Genomic DNA, 13,384 nt, shown 5'->3' with positions numbered 1-13,384 from the left:
CAGTTAAATCTTTTTACATACATCATCAGGTCTATTTCAGTAAAGGGCTGGTATACAGTAGCAAGAAAAAAAATCTTAACTATTTCTACAATCTATATTTCCCTTAAACAATGCATAAGGAAATGTAACCTCACACAAACTCTGACAGCAGCAGAAAGGCACATCAATAAGTTACAGGAGATTTCCTAAAATATGTTTTAAGAGTAAAACACACAATGAAGCTGGTTAAGAGGGTCAATGATCTTCCTTAGTGTTTGACCTGAAACTCTTATCTCTTTCTTGTAGGAAAATCTTTGCTGAGTTAAAATGTTACAGATCCACTCAGCTAAAATATAGACTGACCAGATGTCAGACTCCAAGCAGTCATGAGTCATTGTAAATATTAGTTTACAAAATCCCATAGATTTAAGAGAGTCTGTGTCAATGTTTCAGTATATGGGGTAATTGTTCAAAGTCTGAGAAGACAGTGATTAAGCAGATACAGTACAAAATGTTCTCAATAACAGAAACACATCATTCTTCAGAATGATATAATGGTAGGTGCACTAGTACATAATGGTATACCATAACATTAATCACCTCCTGGAAAAGCTTTTGTTCCGTGTAAGATTTCTGGATCATTATAATGCCAGTCCACCATGTAACACACAGAAATGGCCTTTCCTCTAGGCTCTCTGGTTTCCTTCCACCTCCCAAAAATATGCCAGTAGGTGGGTTGGCTACACCTAATTGCCCCTGGGTGTAAGTGTGTATGTGTGTGTGTGTGTGTGTGTGTGTGTGTGTGTGTGTGTGCGTGGCATCCTGTGATGGACTGGCATCCCATCCAGAGCATATTCCCACCTTGAGCATGAGTGTTCCTGGGATAGGCTTTGGATCTACCACAACCCTGACCAGGACAAAGGTTACTGAAGATGTATGAACACAAGCATGGAGACTGCCATTCTTTTTTTTTTTTCAGAAAAAGCACTTCTGAGGATGATGACAGGCATTCGTAATGTACTTTCAGTCTATAATATGGCCTACACCAATCTGGTGGATTTTTTTGTCTTCAGTGCTTGCTAATGTTTATAAAAACTCTCATTTCCAATAAAGGGATATTAGTGGCACTTGCCTGTGCAGGCTTGGGATATAACTGGCAGGTCACTTGAAAGTGACCACTCTGACTGCAATAGAGACAAAGTCTATCCTCAAATTGGTACAGTTTTTCTCCAGCCATTGACCTCACCCCAGCAAGCACCATGGCACCACTTTCCATGTATGAGATAAGGGACTGGGAGAATTGAATTAACTTTGAGTGAGGCCACCTCACCGTTAGTAGTCTTATCATGACTGATCAAAATTGAATGAATTGTGAGAGTGCAAGCTGATCATCCCTGCATGCAATGTATGCTTGCATTGTTCTGTTAAGACTTTTGTGGGAGGTATTTTAAGCATTATTCCATTATTTGTATAAAAATGAGTAGAATAGATAAGGAGATGATATGTAGCCTTGTTGTTTTTTTTCCCAGATAGCGATGATTTTATATGTCACAAAACTCCTGCTCCTGCTCTCCAGATTAGAAGAACTCTTCTAGTTAGGAAACAGGAAACAAATGAAACCATGTCCTCTTCCTTGGGCTCAAAGCTCAGTGGCTGAAATGGATAACACCCTGCATCAGAAAGTTCCCAGGTCACCATTCCCAGGTAACCACTTCCCAGGCAGTGTGATTAAAGGCTATCACTTCTATGCCATCACATGCGGGGGTAACTGGGCTTTGCACAGGGCTTGATCAAGTCAAACAATCTGGACAGATCTCTACCAGTTCTTATAGCATGTAGCAGTTGTTGAATTCAGAGGAGTTTTTTTCCCCCAAAAGGATCCATGTGCCGAAATTTATTTGGCTTTAAAGTGGCTCACAAAGTCCAGTGCAACCAATATCCAAATTGTTTAACAAATGCAAAGTCTGCACTTACATGGATGTATCTCTGTCAGGCAAATGCCAGGGGAATGCCAGGTTAGTATAGAAGAAGCCTTAACTTCAGTGAATGTTAACAAAGCCCAGACATTTGAGGGTAACACAATGATTTTGCAGGAGTGTGGGAAAGAGAAGAACTAGTATTTGGGAGACATAAAGTAGGGTCACAGTGGAGCCTGGGAACTATCCTGGGAATACAGATCATCAGTCTGTCCCAGGACATCATGCATACACACATTCACACATACAATCACACCTAGGGCCAATTAAGCACAGTTAATCTACCTAGCGACATGTTTTCCAGGAGTGGGAAGGAACCAGAGTACGTGGAGGAACCCCACATAGAAAAGGGGAGAACATGTGAAAGTCCACAGCCTTTCCATTGGGGTAATATATCAAGTTATAGCCTTACAGTGTTGGTAGATCTTGAAGTGCTAGCTGAGGGTCACATACTCTACATGGTTGCTAAAAATGTTCTGAACAGGGGCTAGTAACTGACAATATTCAGACGGTGGTGCTGTACTGAAGAGTTCTGAGTCTGTGAGAGAGGTCACTGGGGATGCTGGGAAACATGGAGGCCAATCTACCCTGGTGAGAATTTTGTGCAAACATGTTCAGAACCACGGACAGCGCACAAGGAACCGTTTAGCTGCTGAAAGATAAATTAAAGCTGCCAGAGATTAGGAGTTTTATAGACAACAAGGCACACTGCCAAAATACTCAGAGCACTTGATGTTATAGTCTGTTAATAAAGGTGGGTAACATTCTCAGATGGTCTTAGATTCTTGAGTTAGTTTGTGAATAGCATTATGAAACCAGTCGGATTAGAGTACATTCAAATTAAAATGATGCTCATTGATTTTGGAAGACTTTTTTAACACTCGTCATAGATGATAATGTTAGTTGACATTTTGTACATGACTATATTACTGGGATAGCAGCACTACACTTTATATCTTCTAAAAACCCTCTAGCTACCTTCCTGTTAGTCCATAAGTCAGGCCATACTGCCGGTATTCATGAATTTTTGGCATTTTTTTCAATTGTTATTTTAATGGTAATATTTAATCTTGTCTGACAGAAAACAACAATAATGTAAATTTATTTTGCTGCAAATTGCTACAATTTACTAACTTTTTTCTTGCTACAATGTCAAAACAAGTATTTGGAAATATATCAGTGTAATTTAATTTTGCCTGTGTTTCAATTTTCAGGACTTAGCATCCATTGCCTGTGTTTAATAGGCAATGGATGCTAAGTCCTGATGCAACCTTAACTTTGCACTTAGTTGGTTTTTCTGGACAATGTGTGTCAAAAGTCAACTATAAGTTGTGTTTCTTTTTTGCATTAGTTGTAGCAATTGCACAGAAAACATGACGATAAAGGAGTCAATGTTTATGCATTCAAATGTTCCTTTTTATACAAAGTTGCTTGCCGTGTACTAAGTACAAGAAGGTGTGATATTTATATCTTATAACACAGCGCTATTGCAGTCCTGATTCTGATTGGACAAAAGGTGTGGTTTTCAATAACAGCAGCTCTGGTAGTTCCTGCTGCAATGCAAATCACAGATTAATATTAATGCACTCATTGTAATACATCTTACACAGGAACTTGTGTGTCTGATATTCTATACAAACAGATTTTAAAATATGTGTAATTGTTGATTTGGTGAAGTTTTCTGTGAGGAAGCATTTATTTAGCATTTTTAGAAGGAGTATCCAGTATCAGTACCAGTCAGAAGTAAATGTTTCCTCCATGGAAAGTCTTCAGGACAGACATTTTTTTCCAGTTTCTGGGTAACATGACAAGCTGCATTTTTTAAATATTTTTTTTCTATTCTTATTAACTTCAGGAGCAAGAAAAGAGAGTAAGAACTGTTTATAGCTGCTATAATGTAAGTGAACTCACTTTTCTGTGGATGTTCTGCATCTTTGAATCTAAGTATAAATGAATAAAAGGTATAATGTGTTATTCTTTAATGAATAAAAAGTTGTTAGCACTAGCTAATTGCTAATGTATAAGACAAATAAAACACTTTTAAACCTGCTGTTATTGGAAAATAATCAACTTCAGGGTGGTAAACACACTTAACATTGATTATTTTCCATCCATTTTTCCATACTGCATATCCTACACAGGATCACAGGGGGAGCCTGGAGCCTATCCCAGGGAACTCGGGGCATGAGGCAGGGGACACCCTGGACGGGGTGCCAATCCATCACAGGGCACAACTGAACACACATTCACACACCCATTCACAGACTACGGACAGTTTGGAAATCAGTCTTTGGACTGGGGAGGAAACCAGAGCACCCGGAGGAAACCCCCAAAACACAGGGAGAACATGCAGACTTCATGCACACAGGGCAGAGGCAGGATTCAGACCCCTAACCACGGAGGTGTGAGGCAACAGTGCTAAACATTAAACCTGGTATGTACAGATCCAAAATAAGAATAGTAACATTCCACCAAATGCAAGTACAGGCACAAAATGGTGACTTAGAGAGCATGGAATGTCACACTGATTAACATGACCCATTTACTTTTCTGTCACATTTTCCTTCTATTGTTTTAACTTTTATACAAATACCTAGATAGACTATGTGACCAAAAATATTTGGACACTATCACACCCATAAGTGGGTCTTCGCCAAACTGTTGCCACATACTGTAGTGTGAAGCGAACAATTGTCTAGAGTGTCTTTGAATGCTGTAGCATTAAGATTTCACTAAGGGGCCTAAACCTGTTCCAGCATGGCAATGGATATTTTTTCCAGCATTCTCAGCACTTAATTTTAATTGTATGATATAATATAATATAATATAATCTAATATAATCTAATCTAATATAATATAATATAATATAATATAATTTTTATTGCGTTTTTTCATGTCATCACGAGTATTAAACAAAATTGCTTACAGGAAGTGAAATAGCTTTATTACTTACAAAAGAGTTTGATAGACATCTTACAACTTGTGGACCTCTGCATTGCTTTTTGAAAAGGTTTGAAGCTATGACAAATGTTATCTGATTGTTACCTGTTATTTCAGTAAAAACATTTTGTTGAGAGTTGTTGTTTAATAAAATAAATATCAGCATATTTCTATTATGGACTCAGATTACTGTCCATGTTTCACATGTTCTCTGCATGTTCACATGGGTTTCCTCTGGGTTCTCTGGTTTCCTCCCACTGTCCAAGGACAAGCAGGCAGACAGATTGCTTATGCTAAATTGACACTTGGCTTGAATGAGTGTGTGAATGTGTGTTTGCATGGTGCACTGTGAAGGACTGACAGCCCATTTGGGGTAATTTCTACCTCCTTTCACCCAGTGTTCCGGGGGCTGGCTCTGGATGCACTGTAACCCTGACTAGCAATGAATGAATGATTTTTTTATATTAGTGACATTCTATATGTAAACGTATTATGTTCTGAGAATGAATGTCTTAAAATTCCTCGCGACATTTAGATTCCACTCAAATAAATATTTCATAAATACCAAAATTCATATGCCCAGAATATCCATGATGGTTTTTCAGTGAAATGCTCTATACTGTATACTCTTAGTAGCTCCCACGTGTCACCTGCTTATCCTGCTTGAATAGTACAATACATACTATATAATTTTTTTCTTTGGCACTTACATTTTTCATAGCTGGCTGTTCTTATAGGCACCTTTTGAAACCACACAGGTGTAGCATCATGGAAAAATATCATCGGTAGCACACCTGTACTATTTCACTATGAACTTACTATACTGATTCTGAGAGCACATTAATTTAAAGATTTAATTTGTTTTCAGCTCTTTGTATAAGAGTTTTAAGTAAAGCTCAGTGCTGAATTCATTACTCATGAACATCTGCACTCAGTAAGGGGCTAACTAAAGAATGAATTACAGCAGTGTTAGAGAACTGAGTGACATGACAGTACTTTATTACCACTGAATACAAGGTATGCCGCATGTCAACACATGTCTTTTAATACTGAAGCCTCATTCTAAATTACTAGACAAGGAATAGACTCTACACTGTGCCCCTTCACAACCCCTGTGTAAAACATAAACCTTTGAGCACCCTTACATTAAATCACTGTCATTTATTCTGTTAAGAAGAGACAATTGATCACACATATTCTACCCTCCAGAGAAGCAAACATAAGCTTTTAACTGTTTAGACAGAGCCTACTCCCACTGGCAGCAGTGACAGATGTAGGCCTTAGCAGATGATAAATAAGGAAAGTCACCCGCAAATGCTGCATTCCTTTTGCTACGTTGATCCGTAAACATCTAAACCGCAGCATCCTTTTGTCGATCCATGTAGGTCTACTTATCAGCAGTGCTTACAAAAACTTGAAGCTAGGCCATAAAACATAAGCCAATTTGAATTCCAAAACACTATCAGGCACATTTGTGAACTATCTCTGAAAATATCCATGATCTAGTATTATCAAACAAAGATCCAAGATATTCTGAAACAAAAGAAATGCACCTAAAAGGATGTTTAGATGTGATAATGCAACAGCCATGCATCCTTTTTCCCTGATGAAATAGCATGTGGATAGGCGCCTGTGATGGGATAGTCATCTGTGATGCACTGTTTACACTGCAGAAAATATTCTAACCATTTCCTACTCATTTCCTTTTCCTCCCCTCTGCAGAGAAAGAAAAAACTTTGTGTTTCTAGCTCCAGCTGAGGTGGGTTCACAAAGTATAGAAAAGTGATGTCATTTCTTGCAAATGATTGGGCTTAAAGTATTCACAGATTGCAGGTTTGTCATGGAATAATAGTAAAACAAAATGAACACTGAATAAGCTCCTGAGGTGTGTAAAGATTATAATAAATAAATAAAGGCAAAAAAAATTACTGCTGTCCGATTAAGTACACTGAACTTTACTTTATATTATCTGTCTGAGCAGGAGTCTGTATAATCAAGTGTTCAAACAGTGGGCTGTTGTTTTATGAACTCTAGCCAACTTATTGCTGCAACAAGATGGGATGTTTTTTGTTCCAAGACCCAATGACGTTCCACAAATGCCATAAATCCATTGCGGTGTTGGAAAACTGTAATCCATGGAGACAGGAGGGGTTGAAGACTGGACTGTATCTCTGTTTGAAGGAACAGGACGCTCTCAACCATGTTGCCTCAAAGTTCCTCACAATGCCTACAGTGAGTACACATACTGAGGTCAACACTCCTGGGTCAAATTATTGTGAGGCATTAACTTTCACAATATTCAGCACTCAGACTCTAGGGCCTATAAGAAACATGTGTCTGGCCTGTTTCTTCCACATGCTGACCACAGAATGCCAGTCTCTTCTCTGAGTCAGGGCAAAGAATGGGCAACTCCATGAAAGTGTCCCCCCCACCCCCCCCCCCCCCCAACACACACACACACACACACACACACACACATCATTATGGCAGCCCGCACTAAACAGGTGTTATTATTGGTCATGGACTCACTTAAGCACCCTGTTGTTCCGGGTTTACCATGGTTGTGGGAACATAAACCCAAAATCTTCTGGATCAAGGTTGTTTCCAGGTCTTCCCATTGTCTTTTCTGATGTCTGTAAATCCCATGAGTTCATGGAGATACCTAACACTGCCTGAATCAGAGGTCTTTGAAAAAGCAACAGGGATGCTTCCTTGTTCTCTGTGCTAGTTACCTCCTGCTGAGGACAGGAGGTAACTTATTTTTTTATCAGGTGTACTGCCTGTCTATTAGAAAAAAAATCAAGAGCACATTTAGGAGACACTACAGCAGGGATTTGACTGTTCAGATAGTAGAATGAGAGTTCCTGTCCTTCTCCAAACAAAGTGCCCATAAAGTACTACTTAGATCACTACTTATCCATCTGCCTGCCATTCTATCTTTGACAGGTAAGCAAGTACAGTGAAGATGCCTTTTTGTAGAACCAAACAGAAGTATCTACAATGAAAACAGGCCCAAGAATGAATCCCTGAGGTAATGTCTCCCAAGGAAGAGGAGAGGTTGCCAATTATAAAAATTCTGCTTTAAGGTAAGAGACAACTTAACATCAGTACACTGTATTCATACACCACACTTAAAACTTTTTTTTTTACCCAGTAAAGTTTTCCATGCAATTGCCTCCTCATCTCTGAACTTCCATGAGTAACACACATTTTGTCATTTAATTTTATGTACTTACATTATCTCTGGGAGTACATACTAAATTGGAAATAAATACAATGTCTGGATATGTGCGTATCAATAAAAATTCAGGAAACTTTAATTATTTTATCTACTGACTTTACACTTTCTCTCCACCACCATTTCAGGACACACTCTGATAGCGTATAATCTGCTGGCTTAAGAAGTTGACAAGAAACAAAGAACCCTAAGACGACAAAAGCTCAGGATGAATTCTAAAGCCTTGTCTTGCACTCCTCCTCCTGTCTCACCCCCACACCTCTTTACAGAATCATTTTCTCAGAGTAATTAATTCAAAGTTGCTATTGATGATAAAGAATGTGACACAAAAGCATCGAAGCATCTGTATAGAGAGTGGGCCTAGCGGCTCAATCAAAGACCCAGGACCAATGAGAGGATTAATTAGTCTTTCCTCATCTGCTCTTGTTCTCATGTTTTCTGTTTTCCTCCTTTATCCTGATATTTCCTCCCTGTATCCCCCTCCCTTTTTACTCATTTCTAGCTGCCTGGATTGTGTGTGTCAGTGACTGAAAAGAGGAAAAAGGTCAAAGGTGGCTTATTTAGGAAACTCAAAACTGAAAATGTCTTCAAAGCATGCCACTGCTTTTAAAGGGGAAAAACAGAGGCTTAGAAGGCCCACCTCAGACTTTGCCCTCTGTGAAGCAGACCCACTGATGTCACAGGTCACATTCCATGGCTGAACTGAGCCGGCCCTCTGTACGATAGCAGGTTGCTGAATCATCTCTAAAGCTGGAGTGAGAGTGAACAGCAGGGTCTGAAAGAGTGCAGTTCAAGTTTCACACACTGGAGCCAAAACACATTTAAAATCTGGAAGCTGATGAGTTCTTTTCTCTTTTATTGGTTTGACCGGTACAAAATTATATTATTTTTGTTTAAATGTTCAGGATGTGCTTGCCAAGAGATAAAATTGATCAAAATGGATTACAACCTCCTGAAACAGGGGTTTTCTACTGAGGAAAAACAGGACAACGAAGGGTGCAAGTTACAAGTAAAACAAGGAAGGTGTTGGGTCAAGACCAGGAGCTTCCTGGAATAGCCAGATCATTCTGGAATTCCAAAGCCACATAAAAGGGAATTTTACTTTCCCGCCCCTTCAATTTGCCACACTGCACAGCTCCCAACTGGTAATAAAAAAAAGCACATGATGTGTTTCTATAAAACTTTAGGGAAGTAATGAAAATGAAGTGAAAGAAACAGACAAGCTGGAGAAAGGTCAGCCAGCACATCTCAAATGTCAAAAACACTCAGAAAACACGCAAAAGCAGAACTCTGGAAATAAATGCACAAAAAACAATAAAAGAAGAAGAAAAACAAGGAAAATAAATAAAAGAATTTCTAAATAATGTTGTGATGGAAAAGGGGGTAAAAGGTAAGCGTTGTTACAATTATATATCTATATAGTGACTATGTCATGCTAATGCACATCGTAATAATGCAATTTTTTGGAGGTCCGCACTATCTAAAATTCATTTGCGCATGTATGACTGAACATCTTAACGAAAACATCATGCATGTGTGTATTTGTATTTGTGGTGTTGTGTGATTTACAGCAGCAGTCAGGAGACACATATCCACTCAGACAACCTTGATCATGTTTTGTTTGGCACCTGTTGAACTTGGCACTCATGCCATTTGCACACAACAAACTATTAATAAAACAAGGATTCCAGAATCTCTTCATGCTTTCCCTGATCTTCTCAGTTACTCTCACAACATATTTTTATATTGTCAGGAACTGCGAGGATGTGTGGACAATGCTCTGAATTCCTGATTTTGAAATTGTGCCTATAATAAGCATTACTGGAACTTTGGAATGGTAAGAAATGCAGAGCAGAACAGTTGAAGAGAGTGAAAAAGAAAAACGAGTCACGCTTATCTGCATTTTTCTGGGAAAGAAAAGAAGAGAATAGGATGTTGGTGTTAGGAATAAGAGGATGTTATGTGACTAATGTTTTACTTCTTGACCTCTGTGCATTGTTATCAGAAATGGCTACATCTTTAAAAGATGTGATTAATTTGTTTTCTTTGCAGGTCAAGTATATATATATATATTTTAAAAACTGAGTAAAGATGTTATTAGCACTATATACATGCACTTTTGTGAAACAGTAGTTTTTGGGTTTTAAGACTTCGGTTCTCAAAGCGAAGTCCAGGGCCCCCCAGGGGGCCATGAAGGATAGCCAGGTGTCTGTGAAATTTTTTTTTTTTTTACTCTGGTGGAAATCACAATCCACAATTATAAATTTTTTTACCGAGTTCTAAAAATTGTTAGTCTGTTTGACTGGTCACTTGAATTGAATGGCTTTAACCTAAACCTCAATAATTCAAAAACAAGTAGGCCTATAAATAATGTCAACTTGAATCTAATGTGTTCTTTCAGTATAATGTTCAGATATAGAACACTCTATGGCTCTAATAAATTGACAAACTATTCTTGCACATATTTAGATAATGTTCACAAAATCCATGCAAATGGGTCTATGTAATTTATTTTACAGTTAAAGTGGTGGTCCCAGGACACAAAGAATTCAAGAACGTGTGCTTTCTTTAAGAGATTAAAGAAATTGATGATAATCCCAAATGTGCATTTCTTTTGATGACAATTTTTTCTAAGATTACATATATATATATATATATATATATATATATATATATATATATATATATATATATATATATATATATATATATATATATTAATTTGAGTACAATATATTCAGGCTCCTCCAAATAAATCTAGTGTTTCAGTGTTTCTTAAACCTGAGTCATCTTTTAACCGTCAGCTACTATTTTCCTTCAATGTTCTCTTAAGTTTTCCCTTATCTGCAGAAAGAAAGCGCCACAGGAAATGACTGGTGTGATTGTGCTTGAACTTTTTTTTTGAACCCATAATGTAAAATGTAATGACTACAGTATACTTAGATCTTATGTATAGAGATGAACAACTTTAAGCTGTCTGGGTTTCCTTCGCATCCAGTGTTATCTAGGAAAGTGTTGGCCAACTTATACCAACACAAATAACATGGCTTGTGTTATGCGCAGACGAGTAAACGTTCACTTAAGACCCAAAATTACACACCATACTCGTGGCACACACGCACAGTCTGTCTGGTGCGTAGGACATAATGCATGTTTACCTGCACAGAAAAGCCAGGCACATCTAAGAGTGATTGAATTACTAACATAATGACTGCCTTTGGGCACTGAAAGCTCTCTGATCCCCCAGAGGAGATTTTCGAAAAGCTAATATGAGGGGAAAATAAGATGTTTTATACCGTGGTATGAGGATGCATTATTGGCTTGCTTGACGTTAAAGTGTGAGCATCTTTTGCCTTTTCCACAGCAAAATAACTCTATTATGAACAAATCTGTGCATGCAGGGTTCACCACATCTGACCACAGGCAACACATCACCCCACAGTGAAGTGAAATTATTGGACTTACATCTATTTAACTTACAACGTCACAACACCAGTCCTCTTTATGCCTCATATCTACATCAGCTAAATGTTATGCAGTATTTATTGTATGACTTCTGACATTAACCACATGAGAACTGAGTATCAGATTCAGAGCATGCAGCTGTGAGCCGTTATGTTTTCCAAGGTTTAAATGTAACACAGAACCTTTCCAAACATTTCACCACTTAAGACATTTAATGATGACCATGGTGTGAAAACAGCATGATCTGCTATTTTACACCAGCACTAACATTTTAGGGAAATGGAAAAGTTTCAGAGAGGAAAAGAGGAGTTACTGAAGTCACAGGAAAGGAGGCTTTCTCCCACTTTAGCTGCATTATGTATAAATTAAGTACCATCAGGAGTAAAATGTATGCGGTATAGTTAATGCAAAAAAAAAAAATCCATTTGTTTAATTATCTGTTCATACTTTGTTTAAAATCAGAAGTGTTTGTCGCCCAGTGAAAATGTGTGGTCCTTGCTTTTCCTTAAAAGTTTGCCGCCAATAATAATGCCAATCTTTCTGGAACACACACACACACACACACCACACTGCCACCCATCATTAGCCACAAAGTCTTGTGTGTGCCTGACAAACAGAAAAGACATTGTCATTCATAATGTGCAAGTGCACAGGCCGACGCTGTTTAGAAGCATTCCTGGACTCCATCCCACCTGCATTAGTGAAGCATTAAAATGAAAGTGACAGACTTTTTACTGAAAAGGGATGACAAAGAGAACTTAAGGGACGCATCTATTCTGTAAGGCTCAACATACAATTGTTTTAGGGCAGCCATGTTGTAAAAATGCAACATGCCTTTTATGTAATTTTGTCCCAAATATTAGAAGTGATGTCTGTGTGTATGATTGTGAAGGCCTGTATGTTGGACTGTGCGGTTGCAGATTTCGACCTGGTGTTTTAAAGTAATTTGATAATTGCTGTTTTGTCTTCATGTGGGAGAAGAAGGCAAATGCACTGCCCTCTGAACAAAACCTTTAATCAAACGCTAGTATAACGGCTATTAACTCAATTTTGTGACCATTATCATACTGGCCTAAATAAAAACAAATCTTCATACAATAAAGTGAAGACTTGGGTTTGGGTATACAATTTTCCAGATGCTAAGATAATGAGGAAATGAAACCTCAGACACATGGTGATGTGTATGAGGCCTTGTGTAAGACCTTTGCTGCAAAAAGGCACAGAGTGCACCAGCGGCTTGTTTAGCAAACCCACAGACATTTCTTACAGTTTGTTTCTGGAACGTTTGGATCTTTCACATTTAACAAACTGTAAAAATTAATTAAATAAAAAGAATGCATAACTACTGAAAAACATGAGGCAAGAAGACATAAAATGTGATTTTAAGCTATTTATTATTTCTAAAGCCAGATACAATAAACTATGCCAGATACTATGAACAATGCAATAAGTGTACTGGTGAAGGAAAACTTTTGTGACATTTGGTGTCTATTCTTTCATCAGAAAACATGTAATTAACAATACCCAAAATGGTTAAGCTAAGAAAAAGTGTGGTTTTAGGGAAAATGCTAATAAGAATAGTTTTGCTTACTGGATTATACACTTCAGCTTATATTCAGTGTCTAAATACAGTTATTTCCGGAACTATTTGGACAACGACAGAGTTTTTGTGATTTTGCCTTTATACACCACCACAATGGATTTGAAAAAAAAAAAAAAACAAATAAGATGTGATTAAAGTGTAGACTTTCATCTTTATTTTAAGAGGTTCCACAAAAATATGGCA

Source organism: Pangasianodon hypophthalmus, chromosome 9, assembly GCF_027358585.1.
Source record: "Pangasianodon hypophthalmus isolate fPanHyp1 chromosome 9, fPanHyp1.pri, whole genome shotgun sequence".
Lineage (NCBI taxonomy): Eukaryota > Metazoa > Chordata > Actinopteri > Siluriformes > Pangasiidae > Pangasianodon > Pangasianodon hypophthalmus.
This window is presented reverse-complemented; position numbering follows the sequence as displayed.